Source organism: Callorhinus ursinus, unplaced genomic scaffold (assembly GCF_003265705.2).
Source record: "Callorhinus ursinus isolate GAN/ISIS: 27379988/994484 unplaced genomic scaffold, GSC_fseal_2.0 scaffold9, whole genome shotgun sequence".
Lineage (NCBI taxonomy): Eukaryota > Metazoa > Chordata > Mammalia > Carnivora > Otariidae > Callorhinus > Callorhinus ursinus.
This window is the reverse complement of record NW_027397071.1, coordinates 912,380-927,396: the sequence shown is the minus strand read 5'-3', so window position 1 is coordinate 927,396 and position 15,017 is coordinate 912,380. Positions and strand designations below refer to the sequence as shown.

Genomic DNA, 15,017 nt, shown 5'->3' with positions numbered 1-15,017 from the left:
GGAGACCAGCTTGGGAAAAAATCATTCAGAACCCGTCAACATTGGATGCATTCCAGTGTACAGTCCCTATATGAAATAGAGCTCCAGAAGAGAAGAGGCAGGTGTCAAGTGATGTCCCCATGAGGTACTGAGTCATGGCGGAGTGGCCAGGGGTACAGCTCCCACCATTGGCCAAAGAAGCTTGAATGAGGAGCCCATGCTCAAGATGGGAAGGATATCAATACCATGACAGGCAGGTGGAAACAATGTTTCTGAGCTTTTGCATATTTTCCTGAACTTCCCATCTCATACCTTATAGGAGGCTATCTTATTCCATGTGCTGTATTATTTATGGAGGCAAGAAGTAAATGTGATCCATCATCAACTGCTAGGAGGGTATTACCTCTTTAAATCTAATCTCATTGAGCTCCCTGCACCTTTTATATTGCCATTTCCATTTTAGTCATTGTCAATTAGCTCTCCATTGCTGGTTTTAGTTTTCTACGTGATAAGCAGAGGTTTTGAATCCATCTTGATTAAAGCAGCGAGGCCCCAACCCCATCCTGCCAGCTTCCTTTGAAGTTCATGCAAACTCTATATTCAGATCAGCTGCCCAGGGCACAGAGAAAGATGAGCTATGAGCTGTGCAACATGAGGACGCCAGGCCAGATGCTTCAGGGCAGGCAACTTCCTTCTGGGAATAGAATCACCAGAGAGTTCCATCTCTCTGGAATGGTTTAGGTGTGGCGGAGGGGGGAGAAAGCACAAAAATCAAAAACTGAAAAGATTATTTCTCGGGTCTCTTCCAGACACTGTCCAAATTAGACTAGGATCTATTTGTTAAAGCTGGTGGCAGTCTTTCCAGTGTTTGGGACTGCCCAGAAATCTGGATTCTTCCAAGATGTCCCATTTGGTAAGTTGGAGGGTTGGCTCATTATGTAGAGGAAATCAAGAAAGGGAAGCGTGGGATATCATTAAGTATATATCATGGTATTTTTCTCATATTTGTGCAACAATCACTCTGTCTTCAGCCCTCTTACAGACCGCCTCTTCACGTCCTCACATCTCGTGTTTTTCTTTATTCTCCCTCTCTCTGTCTCTTTCTCTCCATCTCTGTCTCTCTCTGTGAAACCACCATCTCCCCCTTATTTGCCTCTTCCTCTTCCACTTATTTTTTCTCTTTATACATATTTTCAAGTGGATGTTCACGGCTCTGATAGTAATACATTTTAAAGAAGCCACTTTACTTTGGGGAAGAGTTCTTCATTTGTAAAATATAATGACCCTTAAATTTCCCTCTAATGCTAAAATTCTATGGTTCTCTGAAATACTTATTCTGTTCAAATAATGCATTTCCTTCTGATCCACGTAAAATCTGTGGAAATTGACTGCATCGTGGCTGACAAGCCAAGTGATAAATAAATCTCCTTTTCTTTCTCTTTGGGGATCCCTTTACTCTGCATCAGTATGAGAAAGTCAAAACATAATCTCTGACACTCCCGTGCCCCCACCTACAATCCCCAAAGCCTGAGAATCATAGTGGTGTGCCTCCGCAGCGGCCGCCTCCCACATTCTATCAGGAGCTCGGGATCTGGGGAAAAGGGATAAAGAAGAGGAAAACGTCAGAAAATCCTATTTTTAAAAGGGAGAATTTTTTGTGGTGTTGACCTCCCAAAGATCATTATATGTGGCTCAGATTGCATGCACTATTTTCTGTGCCATGTATTTTCAAAGTCCTTTCCCAGTTAGAATATCTAAGAGAGTCCCCCCACCCCCAAGAATGATTTTTATTTTCCATATGGTACATGCTAGTAATTCTGGCATTTGACCACATTTATGTAAACATGCAGAGATACCTATAAATTATTGGACTTATCCCAGTTTGAGTTTCCAACTATGTACTACAATCATTACAGCTGTTCTTACTTTAGCCTCAGAAGATATTTTGGTCCATTTATATGGCTGATTAGTCATTTAGACTGTAGACTACATTTATGACATTGTTTGGGGTGGGGAACATACCAGATATTCACTGGAGGCACCAAGAGTCCATATTTAAGCCAGGAGTTCTTCAAACTGGTGGGAGTCCCCTAATCTGAGCTCTCACACCCTGAGTAACGATTGACTGTCAGTCACCCAGGGCCACCCCACACCTTGAGATGACTTCAGGAGAACCTGGGCTCCCCCCGCCCAACCCCTCTCCACAGAGTATTGAGATAGAAGAGAGCGATTGGCCAGGAGAACTGAGAGCCTCACTTGTAAAAATTTGGGCCCTACCCAACAGATCTGGGACTTGTCGGGGTGCGAATGGCGGAGGGGGCTTAATTATAGCGTTGTAGGCTGCTCGGCAGTGAAGACTAAACTGAGCTTTCTCACTCAACTCCGCCCTGCTCATCCCTACCACAGGTCTCGCACCTCGCCTAGCCCAGGCCGAGCTCAGATCTGGGGAAGGTCCTGTGGATTTCCTATGGAAATCTTGGGCTCTCGCCTGGTGCCAACACCAGGGCCAACCTGCTGGGGGCGCCCTAAAGTAGCCGCTGCTCCCACTGCTCTTTTGCTCGAGGACTTGGAGGAGTCAGTCCACCATATTGTTTATAAATAGCCATGCAGTTTATTCACAAAGCATCTTAAGTTTCAGGTACTTCTCACCACCCCCTCCCAAAGCCCTTTTCTATGTTTTATTTAATGTTTTCTCTGAGCCTCACAATCACGAAGAAAGGTAGTCTGTATAGAGAGGTGAAAAATGATTTCCCTAAGTTTGGGTGGGACTCTGTGGTGGAGGCTAGAGTAGAACCCTAGCATCCTGATTCCTAGACCTGTGCCCTTCCTACAAAAGCTCTTTACAGTGAGGATAATAATAAACAGAAAACACTTCTGCTATCCCTTTTATTTTCTTTTCCTCTTTAAAACTCTGACATGTTTTATTTATGTCAGTTCTCCTGAGATCAGTTTTCATGAAACCGTAGTACTTTACTGGCTGTCCTCCATGCTCAAACAATGTTGGGTAGGATCTCCAGTCTTGTTCTGATTTATTCAGCAGATGGAGAGTTATTATCGATATTTCTTCAGAGTTCGAGGGGGTATTTTTGGATGATAAAGTTCGTTTCCATTTATCATTTTATCCCCAGTGCTGGCTTTGGGGGCTCTGATTTTTCCATGTGAGTGTGAACCATGAGGTTGCATTCAACCTGGTCTGTTTTCAAAGCCTGAAGAATAGAGAGCAGGATGCAGAAAAAATATGGTGGCCTTTGGCAACTTGGTGGGAATTTTGACTTAAGGGAAAGCCAGTGTTGACTTGAATCTTTATTCTTATCTCTTTAAAGCTGGAAGAGTTCATAGAAAACATTTAGTAATTCTGGTGCAAGGCTTTTGTTCTCCCCAGGGCAGAAAATGAGACTCAGAGAAGTTGGGAGGTTTGTCTGAGATCACACAGCTCCCTGAAGGCAGTGCTGAGCTAACGTCAGGCCCAAAGCATTGTCTGTGAAACCACGGGGCCTCTCAAAGACAAGGGCTGGCTACACCCGGAGAATGCTGAGGGACATTCTATGTGATTAATTCTATTCAGCCTTACAAGCACTCACTGAGGCCACCGCCAGGAAGACCAGCAAGATATTGTGTGGAACCCTACAGCCTCAGGAGGGCTGACAGGGCCAGTCGGCTTCATCCTCTCTTCCGTTCTCCGAGGAGCCTGAAATCAGGCCTCTCGGGCTGTTGCTATGTCTGCATTGAAAAAATCCACCCTGAGAACTAAAATCTTTAATTTGGATGGATGGAGCCCACACTTTTTCTTTCCTGTGGTAACGAAAAGGAGGGCCATGGAGAGGCTTTCCTACCCAAACCACAGGGAGATTAAAGGGCTAGGGAGGAGGGACGCATTTTGAGTGTAGAAGTCGCGGGGTTCTTGAGCCCACAAAGGAGTCTTCTCATTATTAATGGTGGTTCTGCAACAGTTGTGACTTGGAAATGGGAAAGACAGGAGGCAGGAGAGACCCATGTGTGGGTTTCTGTGGCTCTGACCGCAGGCGGGTGCTTTGGACACGGTGTCCCATTGACACTCGCTGCCCACATGGGACAAGACTCCCTCCTGGCCACCTTCTCCCTCCTGCAGAGGCAGGAAGCCCCGTGGGGGAGGAGCTGAAATTGCTAAGAATAGCCATGGTCTTTGGGACTTGCTCTTTTCATGGAATCAATGGAATTAGAAATGAGATATTAGCTCTAATCAGTCACATATGTTGGGTTCTCAGCCCCTAGGAAAAGAATTTCGGACTGTAGCTCCGCACCCAGTGGGGAAAATGCATCTACACCTGTGGATGTGGTGGGGCCCCTCTTCTGTCCTCTGGAGGGTCCAGGACAAAAGTACATGCTGTACTAAGTATATGCTGTCAGTCTGTCATCTGGTCTGATATGAAGTGGCCAGACTTCTGACTAAGCATCCCTTATGTGGCTTTTCAACAAGTGTAGAAGAATTTCAAGGCACACATAGATCCAGACGGAGCCAAGAACTGGGGGCTGGAAGAGAATTCCACCCTCTCCTTTGTCTTTTTCGCTTATGTTTCTGAGATGTGGGGGCGTTTGGTAAATTAGGCACACCGTGAAAGGATGGGTTTTTGGTTTGGTTTGGTTTGACTTTTCGTTTTACAAAAATTTAAAATTACGAGAAGAGTCAAATGAGTCCCTCCCTGTGTGCCCATCATATAGATGCGGGTCATGGAGATGGTCAGCAGGTTTTCACCGAGCCTGTGAGTTCCTCAGTAAGGCCCCTGGCTACCTGCATCAGAATCACCCCCAGACCTCTCCATTCGGGACCTCCAGGCAGGCTGGGACACTGCCCTGTGAGCCATCCTCAGTAGTGCTGATTGTCAATCTCCATGAACCTTCCTTCCCGTGCACCTCACAGTAGCTCAGGGATCTGTTCATTTTTCCCCGAGTTCTTTGTATCACCAAGTTCCAGTGAGTGGTCAGAATATTCTGCTCACTATACCATTTTTTTGCATTACACCTTTGAAAAACAAACACAAACAGGGAGAATCAGCCCCTTTTCTTGTTCTGACATAATACTCTTGCATGTGGCTACTAAGTGTCACCCTTGTTCAAACTTAACAGACCTGCAAGTGAAAATAAAACCTCATGTTAAGAGTCTTGCCAACTTTTTAATACTTACGTTTAATTTATGATTCACGTTCAAAGTTGGTTGTATAGCCCTGGGCCTGTGCTTAACTTAGAAATGCCCTCTGTGGATTATCTGTGTATGGGTAATGGGTGTGAATACACACACACACACACACACACACACACACACACACCACTAGTAGAACTTTTAAATGTTGACACTTAAGTATTCCAAAGAGTGCAAAGAGCAGAGGTAATTTTCTGGAGAGATTCTGAGTCCAGGGTCGCATCTATAGTTGTCTATAGTTGGGAGTCTGCATTTTGTGATTTAAAACAAAAGGAGTTGAGGAAGCAGGGGTGGGTGAAGTGGAAAAGGACAGGGATGGGTGGTCAGGGAACAAAAGGCAGATTAGGTGTTAGCGCGTTCAGATCCCAGTCAGACAGCAGAGTCGTGGCTAGGTAAGAGATTGCAGCCCTTCCCAAAGGCTCCCCCATATCAGTACACGCTTCTCATATGTATCTGCATTCCTCCCCACACCGAGCTCAGGACCACGCAGAGCAGGTGCCTGGGGTTTGAATGAAGGCCGCTCCTCAGCTTCGTCTGAAGGGGCCACTGGCACAGTTTCAAGGCTTAGAAAGGCCCAGAAGACCTGCAGTCCTGCCCCAGGGGGCCCACATTTGGCTCTCTCTCTGGGCTTCCACTGCTAGGCCAACATGTTTCACAACTTCAGGGACCACATTCACTTACATAGAATAGGCCGTGAATGGAGCCCCAAGAGCTGTGTACCAGGTAGCCCCGGACACCTTCTGGAAGGACCACAGTGGCCGCTACGAGCACAGCCTCCGGGTTAGCAGATAAGATTCATGTATTTCACATTTGCCCTCCTATTATTCACTCACTCACAAATGCTCCTCTTCTGCAGGTTTATGCTGCTTTCCCAGGGATGCCTGGGGGCCGTGTCCCACTCGGGAATTGACCCTCCTCCGCCGCCCCAATGCCTTTTATCCTCAGCCTTCCTATGCCTGAATATCATAAATGCTGAGAGTATCTGGGATGCTTACAGTTGAAGACATTCACTTTATTGAGGTTCTAACAGAGGCCTTAGAGTTATGGCTCTTGGAGAAAGGAAGGATAAATATGATATTTTGGGCACACACTTTTTCAATTATGGGCAGCTCAAACCCGATATTGCTCCTCATCCATCTCAATCTGAAGGCTGGTGGGGAGGCTGCTCCTAAACATCTTTGCACACTTAATCTCAAACCCCACTCATGCAGCTTCTAAATTTTTTAAGATTAATCAAATCTAAGCCTTGCAAAGTGCACACTCTGATTTATATGAGTTTTGGCAAACAGGCACACCGAATAAAAAGCTTCTTAGTTGGAAATGACAGCGTTAGGGGAACAAGGGCTAGAAAACCATATAAAGGCACCCTGTTTTGATGAGCCGGTGGCAGCTCCCGAAACTCAGTTAAAGGACTCTAAACGTGCTGTTGTATTAAGGTGGGGGCCTCGAGGTAACATGGCAGGAATTGGTGTGTTCTCCTGTCCTTAGATTTATTTTTGAGCTCTAGTTCCCATGAAGGAAAACCCTAGGAAGTCCAGTCTCAGAGGAAAGGACACAAAGCCATGGAAGGATCTTGTTGGAGGAGCTGGAGGTAAAGGGTGGGAAGCTGGAATCAACTCTGGCTCAAGAACTCATCTTCTAGAAAGATGCCCAATTGTCCAGGGTCCAGGGAGCAAAGGGCTCAGTGAATTTGAACTTGACTGAAGCCATTGCTCTCCAAGAAGATCTGATACAATGAATCAATATGGCAGCAGTCATATAGGATAGTAACATGTAGTTAGGTCTGGCATTAGTTCATGGTTCTAAGTTACTGTTTCGTTAGAAGCATTTCCCAGCAGTTGAGTTAACTTTAATCTCAGCCTTAATCTTTAGCAAACTTAAGCTTGTCCCATAAGAGCACTGAAAGTTGAAGCCTGTTGGCTGACTGTGCCCTGTTCCCCTTCCAGGGGAGGGGCACTGACAGAGTCAGGCTGGCTGGCTAAGTGGGCTGGGCTCAGGGCAGAGTGCCAGCCCACGAGGGAAGTATTCAGTAGGAAACAGGCAGGAGCCCAGCCACACAAATTGGACCATCCGATGGGAGATGGGGAGTAGCGATGGCTTGTCAGGCTCATCACCAAGTACACCGGATATGGTGCAGATGTGTAGGAACAAGATAGGTTCCAGACCTAGCAGACAAAGGTCTGAGCCCTCGGAAAAACATTGGTCTTTGTCAGGCTGGACTGAAAATTGGGTGGGGCTGGGCCCTGCAGCTACCTAAGGAGGAAGAATTCTTCCTAAGACATATATCAAAGGAGCAGTACCCTCTATGAAAACAGAAGAGAGTTTAAAACTAGCACCTAGAAAATAATGATTTAAAATAAACATTTGATGGGTGCCTGGGTGGCTCAGTCGGTTAAGCATCTGCCTTCAGCTTAGGTCATGATATTAGGTTCCTGGAATGGAGCCCCGTGTCAGGCTCCCTGCTCAGAGGGGAGTCTGCTTCTCCCCTCCTGCTCCCCCTGCTTGTGCTCTCTCTCAAATAAATAAAATCTTTTTAAAAAATAAATAAAATTAAATAAACATTTGAATAATACCTGTTATGTGTTATTCTACATTTTCTTTTAGGGTCTTTTGTAATAACATGCCTATATTCTTTCAACCCGTCACATGCACTGAAACTTTTCCCAGAGAGACAGTGAAATATCAGAGTAACATGTGCACCTCCTTACATAGTGAGCAGCAAGAATTCAGAGCACAGTTTAACCTTGCGTGCCAGGTGTCTGACTTGCCTTTGCGGAGTTCATGCTCTCTGAGAAATAAAGTTAACATGCAGGAAACGATAAGGACCCATATAAGCCAGATGGTGAATGCCATAGGGATTCAAAGAAATGACTGATACATGAGGTTCACAGTCATGGGGAAAAGACATACAGGAGCCAAGAACAGGTAGGATACAATTGCAAGGAAAGAGTGAGGGGAGCAACCGTTAGGCACAGAGCGCTCATGGGCTGGTGCATGGCTGCAGCACCCTGATGAAGTACACAAGTATTCTCCCCTTTTATAGGCGAGGAAACTGGGCACAGCCAGTTCCTGCTTTAACCCTACCATCCCTGACTCTTGTAAGCTACCAATAGGGTGACCACAGTGCAATACGATGGCAGGATCCAGCTCATACGTGCTTCGTTTAGTTTTGTTTTAATTATTAGCGTCACTTGTTCTTAGGTACCTTGAGCCATCCTGGAGGAAACATTTGAAACTGGTACCCACTAGGAGCATTGCTTCTTCCCTGGCATATCTAGGGATTTGGGCTGGTGGGCTATAGCGCTGCCCGCCGTCCTGCACTGGACTTCACATTCCAGAATTGGAATTGGCTCCGCATCCAGGGGCTGTTTCCCTGAGCACCCTCCATGAGGAAAGGCTTCAAAGTACCTCTGCTCTTTGACTAGAAGACATGAAACTTCAATTACCATACTTTACAATTCCCTTCACATAAGTAGATCAGATATTTAAAGAAGTTCAGTTTCTTGAATTTTATTGTGTGTTTACTATGAGCAAGGTATGGTAGGTGCCGTAAGGCAGGCAGTGATGAATAAGAAAAGGACTTAGAGGTAAGCAGAGTACATGGAAATAACTGTAACACGAAGCCAAACAAACAGCAGAGCGTCAGACCTGGAAGAACTGGGTTTGATTCCGGTCTTCACTACTACAGGACTTACAGGTTGTGTGATTTTAGGTTAAGTCACTTAACTGCACGGAACTCAATTTACTAATTTGTTCAATAGGAAGAATAAGACTTTGTCTTACAGGATCATCCTGATGATTGAATTCAGTATTTTGAGGCACATTAAAGGTACAATATTCATTATTATGCAAATTTTAATAATATATTAATTACCATACAAATATTAATTATTATATTTCAAATATATCAATGTTGTAATAGAAATGGTACGTGTTAAAAGGAGAATGGGAGCTATCTAGTGGGAGTATCTGTTCATTTTGGTTGTGAATGATGCACCTTCGTGTTTAGTCCTCTTCTAATAATTTCTCACTTTCTCTTTTAGGATATGGGGACTCCATGGTTGAGCATCACCTTCTTACGGACAATTAAAAGTAAGCCCTCAGAAGGAAAGGCAGGGAGCAGAGGTGAAGAGAGTGGAAAGTTGCCATTGGTCAAATGATGGGCTGTGTTTATTTTCAATCACAAAACTATACACCCATGCTCACCCAGTGTCTGTCCACATCCAGGTACTAGTCTGGGAATGTTCTAAATAAGGCAAAGCTTGGAAGTATACCTGCTCTTTGGGGAAAACGAACCCTCAAGTATTATTCCTAATTATTTTTGTCCTTTAGTCATGTCTGGTCTTCCAAATACAGGATCAGACATTTACCCACATCTCGCTCTCCTCTTATAAATATTCATTCATTTTTTTTCTTTCAATAAATATTGAGAGCTTACTATGTGCTAAGCACCATACTGGGCACTAAACCTTCCGACATGGGTAAGACCCAGGCCCTGACCTTACACCATTGATAGTGCCGGGGAAGATGCAAATGGGCCTTTTCAAAATGATGTGTTAAGTATTCCCCAAAATGAAATAAGGTGCTCTGGAGCCTCGCCTCCTCTGAGAAAGGTTTCCTTCCTTGCCCTTAGGCTGCATTACGCACTCTTTCTAAAGCAAGTCTCCAGAGCACCTTATTTTCTCAATTAAGATTTATTGAAAGAAAAAAATGAATGAATAAATGTTTCTAAGAAACAGGTGGTTATAGGTGAGCCTGCTCATATAGAAACCTGATTGTGAATGGTCTTACAGGTTTGGTACCATTTGGGGTTATTCAAAAACCAACTGATGTGTGAGCCCATTTTGTAAGAGCAGTTTTATTTTTTTTATTTTTATTTTTTTTAAAGATTTTATTTATTTATTTGGCAGAGAGAGACACAATGAGAGAGGGAACACAAGCAGGGGGAGTGGGAGAGGGAGAAGCAAGCTCCCCACTGAGGAGGGAGCCCCACGTGGGGCTCGATCCCAGGACCCTGGGATCATGACCTGAGCCGAAGGCAGACGCTTAACGACTGAACCACCCAGGCACCACAGTAAGAGCAGTTTTAAAAATGAAACACAATAAATAAATAAATAAATAAATAAATAAATAAATAAATAAATAAATAAATAAAAAACAAACGAAACACCATAATCTTGGAATTGTCAGTGAACAGGACAACACGGACCTAGAGGAAATTTCTTTTCAGGCATTCAGGACAAGCAGATTTGTCATTATAATGCCTACTGTTGATCAGAACCCTTCGATGTTTATTTTATTTATTTTTTATAATAACTCCCCCCCCATAGACCAGTCTTATCATCATCTCTATCTTATAGGGGTAGGGCCCAGCCATAGAGTGGCATTTATATGCTCCTTTAGGGTAACAACTTGTTAAATCAGATAATGAAAGGAAATAAAGAAGTAGTACTTGGCAACTGAAAGTTGAGTTTTTGTCGAATTAAGTTCTAAAATGGTCCCAATTTTTGCTTCATTCAGATATCTAGGCTTCTATTGGATTCTACTTCATACTTACTAAAATAAAGAAGATTCTAATCCTAGTTTCCGGGTGGATGTGGATAGTGTAATAAGAAAAGTTAGTACAAACATCATAAAACATTAAGTGGAATGTTTATAGTGGGTTTAGAGGTTGATCATTGAGTTTAAGGAGACTGGTTGGAATTTGGAACTGTTAAAATGACCAGAAGATATTCTCCCAGAACCAATTATTCTGTGGCTATCCATTTTTGCAACTTTCAACAAATTCAACTCAATAAACATTTATCACACACCTACTATGTGGCAGGTGCTGTGACAGATACTGAAGATGCAAAGATGGAAAAGCATCTGTTTCTGCCATTGTCAGAAGTTGCTCTGATCCGAAGCCATGTGGATGGGCTCTAAGGAAGCCCAGAGGACGGAAGGAATAATGCTGCTTGGTGCGGGGCTCACAGGAAGGCTTTCTCCTCAAGGCAACCATTGAACCGGACCTTGAAAGTTTCATAGGCCCTCGCTGGACTAAAAGAAAGGACACTCTTTTTTCTTTTTTAAAGTTTTTTTTTATTTTTTGGAGAGGAAGAAGGGCCAGGGGCGGGGGGGGGGGGAGGGGCAGAGGCAGAGGGAAAAGCAGGCTCCCCACGGGAGCCCGACGTGGGACTCGATCCCAAGACCCTGGGATCATGACCTGAGCTGAAGGCAGATGCTTAACCAACTGAGCCACCCAGGTGCCCCTCAACTCTATTTTTAACTTGATTTTTAAAAAAATCTTGCTCTATGTGTTATTAGTCTTTTAAATGTGAACCTATGCTTATGTAAGTAAATGTTTAGCTTTGTTGCTTAATAAAAGTTCTACTTTTGTGGGGAAAAAAAGGCCTATTTTAGAAAAGTGTGTTGCATTCTCTCTGACTGAGTTGCCCAAGCTGAAGGGGATTCAGGGGGGTCTGGATACTGAGGCTGCAGCCAGGTGGCACCTTTGTTAGTACCTTGGCGGAAAGGGAACGTCACTTTTGGAATACCGACTCATATTCATAGAACAATGGCAGACATCATCGTACCAAAATGGAAAGTCCAATGCACCGACTTTATTTCCAGGGTGAATTTTGAGTATATGGAACCCTTGCCAGCTGTGGAGAAATGGAAAGCGCATTGAACTTGGAGGCAGAGGATTGGGTTCCCTGTGTCTGCCACTTATTTGCTGTGTGATCTTGTGCAAACCATTTAACTTCTCTGAGCTCAGTGTTCTCATTGATAAAATCATGAGGACCAGAGAAAGGTCCGCGGAAAGTCTTCATTTTCTAGGAGCGTGGTGTCAGATCTTCCAGAGAGGTTGTGGATAGGATTAATAAAATCCTGTATTTGACCATGACTAGACCAGGGCCTGGAGCAAAGCGGCCACTCCAAAGCTGCTTGCTCCTTTCTTCATTGTTACTCCGAGCAGAGCACTGACAAGCCTGCAGTACGTGGGGTCCCGCCGATCAGAAACAACATGACCAATGGCCTCTACCCTAGCACAGCCACCATTTTCCTGCTGCTTGGTTGGTAGAAGAAGGTATGAAGCATTAATGCTAGCTGAGCAGGTAGAATCCAAGTCTCTCAGGACTTTAAGTGCTTGGGGAGCAACTGAGTCTGTTCCTTATTTGGGTATCAAAATAAAATCTCCAGGGGTGCCCAGGTGGCTCAGTCGGTTCAGCGTCTGCCTTCGGCTCAGGTCATGATCCCAGGCTCCTGGGATAGAGTCTCTCGTGGGGCTCCCTGCTCGGCGGGGAGTCTGCTTCTCCCTCTGCCACCGCCCCCTGCCTGTGCTCTCTCTCTCTGCTCTCTTTCTCTCTTTATCAAATAGGTAAAATCTTTGAAAAAAAGAAAATAAAATCTCCAAAGTAGATAGAGATCTAGCGTAAAACTGAAATGCTCAAATGGTTCACACGATCCGTGTCTGAGAGAATCAGAAAAGTCAGTTTCATCGGACATCCTTAGAAAAGGAGGCAGGAGCAAGGATGGGCCTGGTTTGGAGGGTGTCAACATGCAGATGGGGCGTGGAGGGGGGACAGGATGTAGAGAAGGATGCCCCGACATTCCTTCAATGGCTGCAAACTGCTTTGTAAGGGAGGATTCCCCACTCGGGATCAATAAGCAGTTCTCAGCTGATCTTCTTTAAAGCACATAAAAGTGTGGAAGCAATCATACGGCGGGGGAGTTTCCATGGGGCCCCAGGCAGGCTGAGGTAGAAGAATGAAAGCTGCCTTAGAGGGCTCAGGAGAGGGAGGAAGGGAAACAGCTGTGAACATCTCTCGAAGGAGGAAACCTGTAATATTCACACACAGGGTGAGAAAGAAGGAAAAGGAACAGGGACATAGGGCAGCCAGAAATAGCACATTTCCACTGATTTCACTTTTGAAAGCATAATGGTCTTGTTAAAAAAAAAAAAATGGGGGAATGGTGCACTGGAGGGTTTGTTTTTAACCAATGAGTCAACAAGTCGGGCTTTAACTTTAAAAACTGTAATTCCATCTTTACTGTTTGTTGGAGGTCTCATCAACATGGGCTTGAGAGGGAGCACTCAAAGTTTAACACTGTATCCACTGAATTTAACTTGAAGATGGAAATATGGTTTACACTGCTGCTCGTTTTGTGTGGGCTGGAGGACTGCTAGTCTATAACCTGGTCTATAAACATCTATAACCAAGATGATAGGAACACATACTGGGAAATTAAAAGAAATGTGGACAAGAGGGAGGCAGATAACACCTATTGTGCTGAGCATCCACTAAATCTTTCTGAGTCTTTTCCTCATCTGATAAATGAGGACCCATCGCCGGCTGTTGTGAAAATAAGATTCGGTAACTGTAGGAGTAGATACTGAGCAGATAAATGGTGCACTTTCTCTGGCAGACCTGCAGGTACCGCTGTGTTTTCTTAGGAAACATTTGTTACCTGCCATGTAGAAATGTGCTTCATGTCATCTAAGGCAAATGGGGCGCTGGTGATTGAATCTAAGTTTTCTCTTCTTCCAACCTCAAGGGACAAGAGTTAAGTTAGGAGAATGGATATTTCGTGTTTCTTGCTGTGTCACAGAGTTGTTGGTTGGGGGGAGTTTGCGGGGGGCGGGGAGAATGATGGCTATTTTGATGTCTCTATTAATCATACACTAGACCCTTGCCAGGCAGCCGAAACAACTACATTTTCTGGCGTCATTTATATACTGCTGGCCTATGGAGAAGGAGCTTTGAGAGGGTCCCAAAGGAAAGCCAACAGCAAGTGTCCACTTCTCTCAGATACCATGCTGGGCACTTTCAAATGCAATATTCCTTCAGCTCCTCGACCTACCCTAGGAAGGAATATGTCCACTTTAGGAAGGGAAAGACTGCAACTGAGAGAGATTGATGTGCCTGCACACTTATTACAATCAGTGTTTGGACTCTGACTACAGAGAAGCATTGAGCCTGAGATCCTTGTGAGCTGGGGGCAGGGGAGGGACAGAAGAGTAAGCACTGATTCTGTCAATATTGATTCAAAATCCTCATTGCTTCTCCTATGGACATCACTCTAGTGCGGTCAGAAAATCTCTGGAAGTTTCTGACACACACGGAACCTTTCCAGCCACCCCTAGCACATCCCCAGGGCTCTGTCTCATGAGGTAAGCCACAGTCCCTCTGCGTGCCAGGGCAGACAGCTCTGGGTCAAAGGGACTACTTCAGAATTAACTTCATTTCATGGGTGAGTTTCATTCCATTGACAAATAGTCCTGCCCAGGTTGGCCATGAGTGCGTCTCTAGGGAGGGACCACGTTGTGGGACGATTTATAGGGATCTTATTACTCTGTGTAATATTGCTCTTTTTACAGTGATAAAAGAAACTGCAACTTCTTAAATACCCACTGGCTATGGACTGCGTTTTATACATATCATCTCATTTAATTCACACAATGACTCTATGTAGTAAATATCATCACTTATTTTATAGACAAAAAGGCTCAAGGAGGCTAAGAGGCTTGCTTGAAGGTCACAGTAAGTGGCAGAGTGGTAATGCACAATGCCATCTTTTTAATGCTCAAGAGTGTGGTCTTTCCACCTCACTGTAATGTGACTCCCTATAATAATAAATAATAAATGAAGAAATAATAATAAATAAAATAAATAAATAATGACCTTGAAATGGGGCCTTGTGCCTGGGCTCTGGGAGTTCAAGTCTGCTGTTCTCCTAAATGAAGTTCTTCCTCTGTGAAGTTAACTTGCATTCTCTAAACCTCTATATCGAGATAAATTGGGGGATCAGAGATAAGCAAAGATGATCTCTGTTCCTTCCAAGGCATCTTCCAAGTTGCCAGTCCTGAAACCCAGGGCAC

General features: G+C 44.5%; 1 long non-coding RNA gene across 5 annotated transcripts in view; it reads left to right on the top strand.

Moving 5' to 3' along the window:
- The window catches only part of LOC141373391 (uncharacterized), an 80,534-nt gene that overhangs the window by 51,856 nt on the left and 13,661 nt on the right, over positions 1–15,017 (top strand). For 4 of the 5 annotated variants that reach the window (XR_012379296.1, XR_012379294.1, XR_012379295.1 and 1 more), the window contains exons 3-4: positions 789–892; positions 9,199–12,471. This is a non-coding gene — a long non-coding RNA (uncharacterized lncRNA). Of the gene's footprint in view, positions 1–788; positions 893–9,198; positions 12,472–15,017 lie in introns of those variants that run through there. The other variant, XR_012379297.1, reaches the window with a different exon arrangement.